This window comes from Natator depressus, chromosome 14 (genome assembly GCF_965152275.1).
Source record: "Natator depressus isolate rNatDep1 chromosome 14, rNatDep2.hap1, whole genome shotgun sequence".
NCBI classification, from domain to species: Eukaryota; Metazoa; Chordata; order Testudines; family Cheloniidae; genus Natator; species Natator depressus.
Genome location: NC_134247.1, coordinates 609911 through 625563, shown reverse-complemented (window position 1 = coordinate 625563; position 15653 = coordinate 609911). Strand labels below are relative to the sequence as shown.

General features: G+C 49.0%; 2 long non-coding RNA genes across 2 annotated transcripts in view; one reads left to right on the top strand and one right to left on the bottom strand.

Moving 5' to 3' along the window:
• LOC141998411 (uncharacterized) overlaps positions 1–1969 on the top strand; it is a 47344-nt gene extending 45375 nt beyond the window's left edge. Inside the window, exon 3 of the long non-coding RNA XR_012641838.1 lies at positions 1903–1969. This is a non-coding gene — a long non-coding RNA (uncharacterized LOC141998411). The remainder of the gene's footprint in view (positions 1–1902) is intronic.
• A 1796-nt stretch (positions 1970–3765) lies between these two features.
• On the bottom strand, positions 3766–13977 carry LOC141998245 (uncharacterized). Its single transcript, XR_012641811.1, has 4 exons — positions 13752–13977; positions 12485–13350; positions 10953–11172; positions 3766–5107 (listed from the first exon to the last, which is right to left on the bottom strand). It is a non-coding gene; the product is annotated as an uncharacterized LOC141998245 (long non-coding RNA).
• Between the last annotated feature and the right edge of the window lie 1676 nt (positions 13978–15653).

Below are 15653 nucleotides of genomic sequence, written 5' to 3'. Positions count from 1 at the left end.
GCTAGTAGCAAAAATCTCCAATGACTAGAGATGGAACCCTAGACGGGGAGGGCTCTGCGTTATTACAGAGAATTCTTTCCCAAGTGTCTGGCTGGTGAGCCTCACCCACATGCTCAGGGTCTGATTACCATATCTGGAGTTGGGAAAGAATTTTCCCCCAAGTCAGATTTGCAGAGACACTAGCATTTTTTCACCTTCCTCTGCTGCCTGGGACACAGGTGATTTGGTGGTTTGAACTAGAGTAAATGGTGGATTCTCTGTAACTTGTAGCCTTTAAATCAATATTTGAAGACTTCAGTAACCCAACCAGAGGTTGGGGTCTATTACAGAGTGGATGGGTGAGGTTCTGTGGCCTGTGAGGTGCAGGAGGTCAGCCTAGATCAGGGGTAGCCAATTATTGTTAAGGTCCAGACTTCAGAGAAATTAATAAGTAAATAAAAAGATTTCGGGGTCTGTTCAAAAGTGTTTGGCAGTCTGGATTTGGACCATGGTCTGCCTATTGACTACCCCGGCCTAGGTGATCATGATGGTCCCTTCTGGGCTGAAAGTCTGAATCACACTTATAAGATGGGGGACTGTATTCTGGAAAAGAGACTCTGAAACTGATGTAGTTTTCACAGTTGATACTCAATTGAATATGAGCTTCCAGTTGCTACGGCTCAGAAGATGAATGCAATCCTTGGATGTATAAGAGGAGAATATAAACTAGGAGTAGGGAGGTGGCATAACCTCTTATATACAGCTTTAGTGATCCTATTTCTGGGATACTCTGTCCAGTTCTGCTATCCATATTTCGAAAAGGATGTGGACAAATTGGAAAGGGTTTGGAAAAGAGCTGCAGGAATGATCTATCTAAGGTCTGAAAAAGATGACTTTTATAGTGAGAGATTAAAGAAGCTATATGTATTTAACATATCCAAGAGAAGGTTAAAAGGTGACTTGATTGTGATCTATAAGTACCTACATGAGGAAGAGAGATCTGATAGTAGATGACTCTTTAATCTTCCAGAGAAAGGTGTATAACAAGATCCAATGGTTGAAAACTGAAGGTAGACAAATTCAGACTGGAAATAAGGCATAATTTTTTTAACAATGAGGGTAATTAACCATTGGAACAACTTACCTCGGGATGTGGTGGATTCTTCGCCGCTGGAAGGATCAAACAGAAGTCATGAGCTTGATGCAGAAGTTACTGGGCATTGACCTCTGTTTTGTAGGAAGTTAGTTTAGGGCCATGTCTACTCTACACTACGAACTTCTGCTGGCACAGCTGTGTTGGTCAGGGGTGTGATGAGGTGTGATCCCTGACCAACAGAGCTGTGCCAGCAAAAGCCCCTTCTGTAGACACAGTTATACCAGCAGGACTGCTCTTTGTCAGCATTGTTTATTTATCCAGGGGAGCCGGAGTTAGCTACACTGTCAAAAGTGCCGTTTTGCCAGCATAGCTGAGTCCACACTAGGAGTATTGTGCCAGTATACTTACCAGTACGGCTGTGCTGGCAAAGCACTCCGACTATACACATGGACTAGATTATTATAATGGTCCCTTCTGGCCTTAGCATCTAAGCCTTGGTCTACACAAGCAGTTGAGGTCGAATTTAGCAGCATTAAATCAATTTAACCTTGCACCCATCCACACGATGAAGCCCTTTTTTTCGACTTAAAGGGCTCTTAAAATCGATTTCCTTACTCCACCCCCGACAAGTGGATTAGCGCTGAAATCGGCCTTGCCGGGTCGAATTTGGGGTACTGTAGACACAATTAGACGGTATTGGCCTCCGGGAGCTATCCCAGAGTGCTCCATTGTGACCGCTCTGGACAGCACTCTCAACTCAGATGCACTGGCCAGGTAGACAGGAAAAGGCCCGCGAACTTTTGAATGTCAATTTCCTGTTTGGCCAGCGTGGCAAGCTGCAGGTGACCATGCAGAGCTCATCATCAGAGGTGACCATGATGGAGTCCCAGAATCGCAAAAGAGCTCCAGCATGGACTGAACAGGAGGTACGGGATCTGATCGCTGTATGGGGAGAGGAATCCGTGCTATCAGAACTACGTTCCAGTTTTTGAAATGCCAAAACCTTTGTCAAAATCTCCCAGGGCATGAAGGACAGAGGCCATAACAGGGACCCGCGTGAAACTTAAGGAGCTGAGGCAAGCCTACCAGAAAACCAGAGAGGCAAACGGCTGCTCCGGGTCAGAGCCCAAAACATGCCGCTTCTATGATGAGCTGCATGTCATTTTAGGGGGTTCAGCCACCACTACCCCAGCCGTGTTGTTTGACTCCTTCAATGGAGATGGAAGTAACACGGAAGCAGGTTTTGGGGACGAGGAAGATAGCTCACAGCAAGCAAGCGGAGAAACCGGTTTTCCCGACAGCCAGGAACTGTTTCTCACCCTGGACCTGGAGCCAGTACCCCCCGAACCCACCCAAGGCTGCCTCCCAGAACCGCCAGGTGGAGAAGGGACCTCTGGTGAGTGTACCTTTTAAAATAGTATACATGGTTTAAAAGCAAGCATGTTTAATGATTAATTTGCCCTGGCATTCGCGGCTCTCCTGGATGTACTCCCAAAGCCTTTGCAAAAGGTTTCTGGGGAGGGCAGCCTTATTCCGTCCACCATGATAGGACACTTTACCACTCCAGGCCAGTAGCACATACTCGGGAATCACTGTAGAGCAAAGCATTGCAGTGTATGTTTGCTGGCATTCAAACAACATCCGTTCTTTATCTCTCTGTGTTATCCTCAGGAGAGTGAGAGATAATCCATGGTCACCTGGTTGAAATAGGGTGCTTTTCTTCAGGGGACACTCAGAGGTGCCCGTTCCTGCTGGGCTGTTTGCCTGTGGCTGAACAGAAATGTTCCCTGATGTTAGCCACGGGGATGGGGAAGGGATGAGGGGCTAGCCACGCGGTGGGGGGAGGCAAAATGCGACCTTGGAACGAAAGCACGTGCTATGTATGTAATGTTAACAGCAAGGTTTACCGTGAAAGAGTGTACCCATTGTTCTATAAAATGTGTTTTTTTTAAATACCACTGTCCCTTTTTGTTTCTCCACCAGCTGCATGTGTTTCAAGGATCACAGGATCTTCTCCTTCCCAGAGGCTAGTGAAGATTAGAATGCGAAAAAAACGCACTCGCGATGAAATGTTCTCTGAGCTCATGCTGTCCTCCCACACTGACAGAGCACAGACGAATGCGTGGAGGCACACAATGTCAGAGTGCAGGAAAGCACAAAATGACCGGGAGGAGAGGTGGCGGGCTGAAGAGAGGGCTGAAGCTGAAAGGTGGTGGCAGTGTGATGAGAGGAGGCAGGATTCAATGCTGAGGCTGCTGGAGGATCAAACTAATATGCTCCAACATATGGCTGAGCTGCAGGAAAGGCAGCTGGAGCACAGACCGCCGCTATAGCCCCTGTGTAACCAACCGCCCTCCTCCCCAAGTTCCATAGCCTCCTCACCCAGATGCCCAAGAATGCGGTGGGGGGGCCTCCGGCCACCCAGCCACTCCACCCCAGAGGATTGCCTAAGCAACAGAAGGCTGGCATTCAATAAGTTTTAAACTTTTAGAGTGCTGTGTTGCCTTGTCCTTCCCTCCTCCACCACCCTTCCTGGGCTACCTTGGTAGTCATCCCCCTATTTGTGTGATGAATTAATAAAGAATGCATGAATGTGAAGCAACAATGACTTTATTGCCTCTGCAAGCAGTGATCAAAGGGAGGAGGGGAGGGTGGTTAGCTTACAAGGAAGTAGAGTGAACCAAGGGGCAGGGGGTTTCATCAAGGAGAAACAAACAGAACTTTCACACCGTAGCCTGGCCAGTCATGAAACTGGTTTTCAAAGCTTCTCTGATGCACACCGCGCCTTCCTGTGCTCTTCTAACCGCCCTGGTGTCTGGCTGCGCGTATCCAGTGGCCAGGTGATTTGCCTCAACCTCCCACCCCACCATAAACATCTCCCCTTTACTCTCACAGATATTGTGGAGCGCACAGCAAGCAGTAATAACAGTGGGAATATTGGTTTCGCTGAGGTCTAACTGAGTCCGTAAACTGCGCCAGCATGCTTTTAAACGTCCAAATGCACATTCTACCACCATTCTGCACTTGCTCAGCCTATAGTTGAACAGCTCCTGACTACTGTCCAGGCTGCCTGTGTATGACTTCATGAGCCATGGCATTAAGGGGTAGGCTGGGTCCCCAAGGATAACTATAGGCATTTCAACATACCTAACGCTTATTTTCTGGTCTGGGAATAAAGTCCCTTTCTGCAGCTTTTGAAACAGACCAGAGTTCCTGAAGATGCGAGCGTCATGTATCTTTCCCGGCCATCCCACATTGATGTTGGTGAAACGTCCCTTGTGATCCACCAGTGCTTGCAGCACTATTGAAAAGTACCCCTTGCGGTTTATGTCCTGGCTGCCCTGGTGCTCCGGTGCCAAGATAGGGATATGGGTTCCGTCTATGGCTCCACCACAGTTAGGGAATCCCATTGCAGCAAAGCCATCCACTATGACCTGCACATTTCCCAGGGTCACTACCCTTGATATCAGCAGATCTTTGATTGCATGGGCTACTTGCATCACAGCAGCCCCCACAGTAGATTTGCCCACTCCAAATTGATTCCCGACTGACCGATAGCTGTCTGGCGTTGCAAGCTTCCAAAGGGCTATTGCCACTCGCTTCTTAACTGTGAGGGCTGCTCACATCTTGGTATTCTTGCGCCACAGGGCAGGGGAAAGCAAGTCACAAAGTTCCATGAAAGTGCCCTTACGCATGTGAAAGTTTCACAGCCACTGGAAATCGTCCCAGACCCGCAACACTATGCGGTCCCACCAGTCTGTGCTTGTTTCCCAAGCCCAGAATTGGCGTTCCACCACATGAATCTGCCCCATTAGCACCATGATGCCCACATTGCCAGGGCCAATGCTTTGAGAGAAGTCTGTGTCCATGTCCTCATCACTCTCATCACCGCGCTGACGTCACCTACTTGCCCAGTTTCCTTTTGCCAGGTTCTGGTGCTGCATATACTGCTGGATAATGCGTGTGGTGTTTAATGTGCTCCTAATTGCCAAAGTGATTTGAGCTGGCTCCATGCTTGCCGTGATATGGCGTCTGCACAGAAAAAAGACATGGAACGATTGTCTGCCGTTGCTCTGATGGAGGGAGGGGCGACTGACGACATGGCTTACAGGGTTGGCTTACAGGGAATTAAAATCAACAAAGGGGGTGGCTTTGCGAGAAACTGAATGGCCCCCTCACGGATAGAACTCAAAACTGGCCGTTAGCAGGCCGTTGATTTCACGGAGGGAGGGAGGAGAAAATGAATACAAAACAAATCTGGTCTATTTCTTGTTTTGAGCCACTTCATCTATCTTTATACATCTTGCTGGCAGGAGACTGTGCAGTATGACCGCTAGCCATCGTCATCTCCTGGGTGCTCGGCAGAAGACCGTGCAGTATGACTGCTGGCCATCCTCTTCTGCTGGCTGCAGATTAAAAGACAGTGCACTGCTGGTAGGACTGAATAGCCATGAAACGAAACTTAAAAGGGAAATGACTTGGCTGAATCACTCCCATGTTTGCCCAGGCGCCCCTGACCTCATCGAGGTCGGTAAAAAGAGCACCCTGGACTACATCGACGACGGCTACCAGTCATACTGCACTGTTTGCTGCCAAAAGGCAATAAACTGCTGCTGTGTAGCAATGCAGTACCGCGTCTGCCAGGACCCAGGAGACAGACGGTGACTGTTAGCTGAGCGGGCTCCATGGTTGCCATGGTATGGCGTCTGCACAGGTAACTCAAGAAAAAAGGCACAAAACGATTGTCTGCCCTTGCTTTCACGGAGGGAGGGAGGGAAGGGGGGCCTGACGATATGTACCCAGAACCACCCACGACAATATTTTAGCCCCATCAGGCACTGGGATTTCTACCCAGAATTCAAATGGGCGGCGGAGACTGCGGGAACTGTGGGATAGCTACCCACAGTGCAACGCTCCGGAAGTCAACGGTTGCCTCGGTACTGTGGACACACTCCGCCGACTAAATGCACTTAAAGCATTTGTGTGGGGACACACACAATCGACTGTATAAAAACGCTTTCTACAAAACCGACTTCTATAAATTCGACCTAATTTCGTAGTGTAGACATACCCTATGACTGTATGAATACTCATGATGTTATTGCCATATATACATTGATCTTAACAATTATAGTAATAGCAACCTACGCACTGTTAGGTGAGAGTGGTAAAAATGCCTGAATTTCATCTACACTGTAACTTTTCACCACTGCTAATGCTGGCAGAGCTGCATTGGTAGTCAAATATGGCTATGAAGTTTGCCTAGTGTAGATAAGACCTAAGGGCTTGTAGTGACCCAAATTTGGGGCCATTTGACCAAGGGGTTTCTGAGTAAGGGCTCCGATTATCACACCATGGTGTCCAACACCCAAAGGTTACCCCCACAGCATGCATGCTGCCCACCAGCCCTTTGGGGAAGATATAATTAAAAGGTTATTTCAAAAAGATTTTGCTTCTCCAGTTTGCATTTGTCACAAGCCTTGTGTTAATTCTGGCACCAAATTAATTATACTAAATATATGCTGGCAGAGGCATTAATAGAATTTTTAGCTTTTAAAGTTTCATACCAGCCGGCTAACTCAAGGGGCTAAGCAGTAGTCCTTTGAGCCTGACCCCTCCTCACCTTAGCCACTGTCAGTTTGAGTCCCACTTTAGGCAGAAATCTGGAAAAGGTTAGGAGGCATATTGCTAAAATCTGTCTTGGGCAGGGAGGTGGGTATTTGGGGGGAATATGATCAAAGTATTTGTTTAAAATTAAATATGCAAATGCTTTCTGGCAGAGGAGTGACATCTTAGGCGGTGGGGGAATAGAGGCAAGGAGTTTGGGCTGCACTGAGGGGAGAGGGATAAGTGGAGATGAGTGGTAGGGGAGGTGAGAGCAGTTGTGTGGGGCGGCTCAGGTGAGGGGGAAGGTCATGGAGAAGGGGACATGGGGGTGAGTGACATAGGGACTGGAGGAAAATTGGGGGAGCACCTGTCAAACCCACATTCTTCCATTCTTTGTGTGCCAGAATATGGAGTGTCTGAGCCCCTGTCCCTATACACACACCGCATCCACTGCGATCTGGGTTTCCCTGACCCCTGGCAGCCCCCTCTTCCTCCCCTGTGTGAGCTGGGTATCTGGGTGTGGTGCTTAGAACAGGCATAGAGCATGCACCAGGAACACATGGCTGACACTGGACACTCAGCTTCTCATCTATGCTTGACACATCAGAAACCTTTCTGTAGTGGGGATGGGGGAAGGGAACACCCACTGACAGGAATGGGGTTGTTCACACATCTCAGAGCTATTGTTTCAGGCTGTATTCATCTCCATCTGGTATTCTCTCTCAGCTGAGAACATCCAGGGCCACTTAACACCTCTCTTATCCTGTAACTTTCAAGTCTGAAACTCTGAGAATGAACTGTAAACACTTAGCACAAAGCTGCCTCTGTCAGGGTTTTTCTTTGGATAAATGTAATCTGAGTACAGCAGAATATTCAGAAAGAACAAACTATTTTAAAAAGAAAATAAATCATACATGCAAAAGCTCCCTGGGGAGTTGGGGTGTTTAGGGGTGCAAGAGTGAGTGATAATAGGTAAGAAGGATTTGGGTCTGCTGTGACTGATAAGTAGGGTTACCCTATGTCTGGGGTTTTCCCACATATTGCCTCTTATTTGAAAAATCCGCCCGGACAGAGGATCAAAAAAAAAAAAAAAAAAAAAAAAGGCAACGTCTGGGTTTTTTGTGGAGCAGACATTGCAGTTCAGAAAGAGCCCCAGTTGGTGCCTCCCCTGCATCTGCATCTGATTGGTCCCTTGCAGCTGCCAGATCACACCCACTCAGGCCCCAGCTTCTAGCCCTGGGGTGGGGGAGAGCTGTTGCCAATCCTTTAGTATCTAAAGGTTTATTTATAAAAAGAAAGGTGAGTTAAAATTAGTTAAAGGAATCAAATACATGCAATAATTGCAAAGTTCTTGGATCAGGCTTGTAGCAGTGATGGAATAAACTGCTGGCTTAAGTCAAGTCTCTGGTGGCATCCAAATCACTGGAAGGTCCTCAGTCCTTTGGTTAGAATGTTCCCATCAGTACAGTGGCTCTCAAACTTTTGCACTGGTGACCCCTTTCACACAGCAATCCTCTGTGGGCAACCCCTCCCCCCCTTATAAATTAAAAACACTTTTTTATATATTTAACACCATTATAAATGCTGGAGGCAAAGCGGGGTTTGAGGTGGAGGCTGACAGCTCGTGACCCCACCCCATGTAATAGCCTTGTGACCCCCTGGGGGGTCCTGACCCCCAGTTTGAGAACACCTGCATTAGTACAAGTTCATAGTCCAGAGGTTTGAGCAAGAGAGGCCAAATGGAGATGGTTCCAGGACCTTTTATAGCTTCTGCCAAGTGAAGAGAAACCCATTGTTTTCCTTGTGGAAAATTAAAAGGAACAAGATGGTGTTTGGAGTCACATGGGCAAGTCACATGTCCATGCATGCTTTCGCTTAGTCATAGTAGAGGCCATCACAGGAAAGTCCATTAAGTGTAGATAGGCGTCTTCCCCAGTCCATTGTGAGTTAAATGTTCCTTGATGTACCGTTTAACCTGAATAGTCCCTTCAAGATGTGCAGGCTAAACTCCTTGTGGGTTTTACCATAGGAGCAAATACATCTGAAACACAGGTATAGAGCCAATACTCATAACTTCAAATACAAAAATGATACATATTCAGCAGATCATAACCTTTCCATAGACACTTTACTTCTCATACTTTGTATGAGATTTGTTGCAATTCTATAACAGTGGTAGCAACAATGAACTACATGGTCATATTTTATCAGATAACATCACTGATGGATCCCTCACTGCTCTCTTATGCTCTGTTAACTGCCATGAAGACATCATGGATGGCAGTGCAGTTAATCGTCAAGTTCCTAACTGAAGAAGACCGTCTACCTGGGGGCACTGGCATCCAATATCGGATTGACAGCAATCTCTTCAACCTTTCTCATCTCCATGCCAGAACTAAAGTAATATTGGCAACAATAACTGAACTCCAGTATGCAGATGATTGTGCTGTAGTTGCACACTCAAAGGAGGATCTTCAAACAGCCCTTAATTGCTTCTCTGAATCTTACAAAAGCCTAGGGCTAACTCTGACCAGGGACTGGCTGGTGGAGAACTTTTGTTTTGCCGATGTTCAATCATCAGACTCCACAAGGAAAATCTGTATCGACAAAGAAGAACAAGGAGATGTAGACTACTTTGCCTGTCTTGGCAGCCATCTCTCACAGAGGGCAGACATAGATGTTGAGATTCAGTACAGAATTTGCTGTGCCAGCCTTGCCTTTGGCAGACTGACTCACTGGGTGTTCAACAATCACAACATCAGAACACATACTATATTTCTAGTTTATAAAGCAGCGGTAATCCCAACTCTCCTCTATGGCTGTGAGACTTGGGTGACCTACAGAAAACACTTGAAAAATCTGGAATGCCAACACCAGAATTTTCTTTGGAAGATCCTCGAACATAGAGTGGGAGGATCATTGCACTAATGTCAGTGTCCTCACAGAGGCCAACATCTTCAGTGTTGAGGCCCTGATTATCCAGCATCAGCTGAGGTAGCGCAGGTACTGTGTGTGCATGCCTGATGTACGCTTATCAGAACAATTGCTGTACACCCAACTCATCAAAGGAGAAAGGAAATGGGGAGGCCAAAAGAAACGCTTTAAAGACACCCTTAAGATAAACACCAAGAGATGTGGCATTGACATGCCACGCACTGTGACACTGGGAGACAGCAGCCCAGGAGAGGAATAACTGGCAAAGACTTGTCAGAGAGGGAACGTCCACTTTTGAGGAAAAATGCCAGAAAAGAAAGGAAAGACAACTGTCACAAAGCAATCGCAGCCCAGCCCTGTCTTCAATTATCACTTGCAATGTCTACCAACAAGCCTGCGGCTCAAGGATCGGACTCCTCAGTCACCAAAGGACCCATGAAAAATAAAACCTGTGAGGACCTTGTGGCACCTTAGAGACTAACAAATTTATTTGAGCATAAGCTTTCGTGAAGTGAGCTGTAGCTCAAGAAAGCTTATGCTCAAATAAATTTGTTAGTCTCTAACGTGCCACAAGTCCTCCTTTTCTTTTTGCGGATACAGACTAACATGGCTGCTACATATACTAGAAGAAGTAGCAGTGCAACAGACCGAGGTAGCATTCTTTTTTCATTCCCTTGTAGAGTTAACCTGGAGTACAGGGAGGGAAAGGGGAGTATGCAGAGCATACTGATCATGAACAGAGATGTCCCTAAAAAGAAAAGGAGGACTTGTGGCACGTTAGAGACTAACAAATTTATTTGAGAATAAGCTTTCGTGAGCTACAGCTCACTTAATTGGAGCTTATGCTCAAATAAATTGGTTAGTCTCTAATGTGCCACAAGTCCTCCTTTTCTTTTGCGAATACAGACTAACACGGCTGCTACTCTGAAACCTGTCAGAGATGTCCCTGGAATCCTTCTGAGAAATCTCAATTAAACTTTCATGGAGGTACTCTGCAATCCTCTCCCAAGGGTTTTTAGGGTTATTTGTTCCTCGGCAGTAGGACACTTTGCTGTGCCACTCTGCAGTGACTTCAGCAGGCAGGCACCATTGCAGTAAACAGACTAGTGGCATACAGGCCCAGCTGGCTTCGGAACACCAGCAACAGCTGTACTCTGTGCCTTTGTTACACTCGGGAGTGAGATCAGCTAAAATCACCACCACCTGTGGAAAATAGTGCCAGTGCTCAGAGCCATTACCCTGCACGTGTACCCAGGGAAATAGGGTCTGAAATTTTGTTAAATACAAGAATTCCTTATCTTCCCCCCTCCCCAACACCCCTGAAGGCCATACTCACCATGGCTGGGGCTGAAGAGCAGTGCTTTGTACAGGTGTTTTGAAGCTGAAGTGTCAATAAACATCTTGTTTAAAATGTTAGGGGAGCAAGCAAATGGAGTGCTGAAACTTAACTTTTGTTTTCTGTTGTGACTATACATATGTTACCTCTGTGTTTTATCTGTAACTGCTGCCTTTGTGGTCTTGAGGGGTACCCTCTCCACACTTGCAGAATGCTTGACCTTGATAAGGAGAGAAAAGAAGAGGACATAGGAAGATATGTTCAGCGAGATTCTGGAAGCCAGAGCAGCATCGGACCATGAACAGAAGGCCCCGAGCGTGAATATTTCAGACTGTATGGAGAGGGAAAGAGCAGCCGGGAGAAGGGCTCAGGAGTTGGAGAGGGAGATGCATTAGGACATAATGGGGCTTCTCTAGCACTAAACACAAATGCTGCAGATTCTTGTTGATCCACAGGCTTTCCTTCCTTTATAGTCAATGGAGTACTCCATTTCAACACCTCCCTTCCCCGCTTCCCACATTCCACAAGGGGCTATGTCCATATCCAAACCACTCCATGCCAGGGGACAAGAAGGAGAATCACTGCTTTACATACAGCAACTGTGGCTCTCACAGCTCAGTGTATGTATAACTGAAATGGATGCGAATATTCTCCTTGTTAAGTCCTGTTCTGTTAATTTCAGAAATGTTTCTTGTATTTGTTTACACATTTTTTGCATTGGTTTTAGTATGCAATACAAATCTATTTGTTGGTAAATAAACTTTATTACTTCATACTATTTAAAGTGCCCACTACCTGTTCTTGCACAGGGTATTAGAACTTATAGGCTCAATGGCAAACTCACAGCTGTGATGGTGTGTACTGACACCATGCTAAGGCTACGGGATATGGGGAGCAGTAGTTAGGGGCCCCATCCCTCAGCAGCTGCAGAGCATGCTCTAACTAGAGGGTCTACTTAAAAGGAGAGACAATTCCTCATAGCTGCTAAAATTTCAGGGCCAGGTACACCACAGTCCACCACACCATATTTCTGCAGTTGACTGTTAAAGTGATCTTTCGAGGCCTCCCTCTAGCCTTATAGCTCCATATTGAGCTCTTTAACAGCTCTTATGTCTGGCTGTTCAAACTCAGCAGACAGGTGCTCCATCTCTGCCTGGCAGCAACATTTCCCTGTTTGCATCACCAGTATGACACAGGACACAACACGCAGCTATAACCATTGAAATAAAAAAAGGATTACTTATGGCACCTTAGAGACTAACCAATTTATTTGAGCATGAGCTTTCGTGAGCTACAGCTCACTTCATCGGATGCATCTGTAGCTGTAGCTCACGAAAGCTCATGCTTAAATAAATTGGTTAGTCTCTAAGGTGCCACAAGTACTCCTTTTCTTTTTGCGAATACAGACTAACACGGCTGTTACTCTGAAACCAACCATTGAAATATTTTTCTCACTGAGATCCAATTGTGTGAGTGAAGGAACACTGGCATTGTATAATCTCCCAAAAGCACATTCAAATGTCATTCTGCACCTGCTGAACTGATAGCTGAATCTTTCCTTGGAACTGTCAAGGTGGCTGGTATATGGCTTCATGAGCCAGAGGATGGAGTGGGTCCCCCAGCATCACTAGTGACATTTCAGCATTGCCAATGGTAATCCGAGGGTCAGGAAAGAAAGTCCCTTTTTGTAGCTTTCTGAACAGTTCTCTTTTTTTTAAAGATGTGAGCATCATACACCTTCCCTGACCAGCCAACAGGAAGCATCCACAATAATCCATCAACACTTGCATAACCGTAGAAAAGTAGCCCTTTCTGTCAAACTCTGTGGGACAAGGTGGTGCCAGAATACACATTTATGCCATTTCATCACTCCACCAGAGTTTGGGAATCCCATTGCTCAAATCCATCCACTAGTCCCTGCACATTGCTGAGAGTCACAGTCCTGTGTAGCAGGAGATGATCAATGGCCCTGCATGCTTCCATGGCAACAGCCACCGCAGTGGATTTTCCAACTCCAAAATGATTTCCCACTCACCGGTAGCAATCTGGCGTTGCAAGTTTTTACAGTGTGATCACACTCGCTTCTCCACTGTCAATGTAGCTCTCATTCTAGTGTCCCTGTGCTAGAGGTCTGGGGCAAGCTTGGCACACAGATCCAGGAATGTGGCCTTGCAGATCTGAATGTTCTACAGATAAGTGCTCATTGTCCCAAGGCTGCATTACAATGAGATTCCCTCCAGTCAGTGCTTGTTTGTTGGGCCCAGAAGCAACATTCCACCATCTGGAGCTGCTCTGTGAACACTACCAATAACCTTGAATTGGTTCTTGCTGGATCCCACAGTAATCTGTCCTCCATGAACTTATGATGTTTCCTGCTGAATTGGTTCTTCTCATGGCTCTGCAAACACCAGAGGATCATGAGTCCTATGCATTTGCAACACTTATGACAATAGTGCAGAGCTGGGCAGGCTCCATGCTTCTGTCAGAGATGGCAGACAAACGGGAAGGGATTTTTAGAAAAGGGGCAAAAATTATGGGATAAAGGTGACATTATGGGATGGAGTCAGTTGCATGCTGGGAAGTTGATCCTTTGGTCCCAGTCACCCCTGCATGACTCGTTTCTGCCCCACCCTAGATTGCCACAACTTCCCAAAAGCCAGTGCGCTGAATGGTGGCATGTTGTACACTGGGATACCTATTGATGGCGCACCACACACTGCATTGACACAAACACTGCTGGTGAGTATGTGCAGCGCTGATGCAAGCAGACATGCACAGGTGCACAAGCAATATACTAACTGTGGCGATTTTATGCTGATGTGACTTGTGTCACCCAAAGTTTGTAATGTAGACATGGCCTGACAGTTGTGGGTGAGGAGGTGTAGGCTGTGGGGGACTGAGCAGTGTGGGCAGGGAGTGAACTTTGAGGAAGTAGTGAGCTGCAAGCATGGGATGATAGGGGGATGAGTGAGATATGCAGCAGCCGGAGAGCAGGGGAAGGGGAACTGTGGAGAGAGCATGCTGTGAGAGTGGAGGGGGTGTGAGCTATGGGGGAAGCAGCAATGTGTGGGGATGCCAGGGCAGAGCTGTATAAAGGAGGAGATGGGTGAGGAGGGAAGGGATGAGCTGTGAAGAAAAGGGGGTACAAGGGAAGGGATGAGCTTTTAGCAGGGGGATTTGTGTAGAGGAGGGGCAGATGCAGGAAGTTGTGTAAGAGGGTAGAGGGGGAGGGGCAGAGGGTGCAGGAGGAGGGGAGCTGTGGGGGAATGGGAGAGGCAGGGGTGCAGGAGGAGGGGAGCTGTGGGGGGAGGGACAGAGCTGCAGGAGGAGGGGGGCTGTGGGGGGAGGGACAGGGCTGCAGGAGGAGGGGGGCTGTGTGAGGGGAGGGGCTGGGGTGTGCAGGAGGAGGGGGGCTGTTGGGGAATGGGAGGGGCTGGGGGTACAGGAAGAGGGGAGCTTTGTGAGAGGAGGGGCTGGGGGGTGCCAGAGGAGAGGGGCTGTGTGAGGGGAGGGGCAGGGGTGCAGGAGGAGGGGGGCTGTTGGGGAATGGGAGGGGCTGGGAGGGTACCAGGGGAGGGGAGCTGTGTGAGGGGAAGGGCTGGGGTGCAGGAAGAGGGGGGCTGTTGGGGAATGGGAGGGGCTGGGTGTACAGGAAGAGGGGGGCTGTGTGAGAGGAGGGGCTGGGGGGTGCCAGGGGAGGAGGGCTGTGTGAGGGGAAGGGCTGGGGTGCAGGAGGAGGGGGGCTGTTGGGGAATAGGAGGGGCAGGGTGCCAGAGGAGGGGGGCTTTGTGAGGGGAGGGGCTGGAGGGGTGCAGGAAGAGGGGGGCTGTTGGGGAATGGTAGGGGCTGAGGGTACAGGAAGAGGGGGGCTGTGTAAGAGGAGGGGAGCTGTGTGGGGGAATAGGAGGGGCAGGGTGTCAGAGGAGGGGGCTTTGTGAGGGGAGGGGCTGGGGGGTGCAGGCGGAGGGAGGCTGTTGGGGAATGGGGGGGCTGGGGGTACAGGAAGAGGGGAGCTGTGTAAGAGGAGGGGAGCTGTGTGGGGGAATAGGAGGGGCAGGGTGCCAGAGGAGGGGGGCTTTGTGAGGGGAGGGCTGGGGGGGTGCAGGAGGAGGGGGGCTGTTGGGGAATGGTAGGGGCTGGGGGTACAGGAAGAGGGGAGCTGTGTAAGAGGAGGGGAGCTATGTGGGGGAATAGGAGGGGCAGGGTGCCAGAGGAGGGGGGCTTTGTGAGGGGAGGGGCTGGGGGGGTGCAGGAGGAGGGGGGCTGTTGGGGAATGGTAGGGGCTGGAGGGGTGCAGGAGGAGGGGGGCTGTGTAAGAGGAGGGGAGCTGTGTGGGGGAATAGGAGGGGCAGGGTGCCAGAGGAGGGGGGCTTTGTGAGGGGAGGGGCTGGGGGGGTGCAGGAGGAGGGGGGCTGTTGGGGAATGGTAGGGGCTGGAGGGGTGCAGGAGGAGGGGGGCTGTGTAAGAGGAGGGGAGCTGTGTGGGGGAATAGGAGGGGCAGGGTGCCAGAGGAGGGGGCTTTGTGAGGGGAGGGGCTGGGGGGCTGTTGGGGAATGGGGGGGCTGGGGGTACAGGAAGAGGGGAGCTGTGTGGGGGAATAGGAGGGGCTGGGGGGGTGCAGGAGGAGGGGCGCTGTGTGGGGGAGGGGAGGGAGCGGCGGGATGCACGAAGCCTTGCGGGGACGAGGCGCTGAGGGGTGGG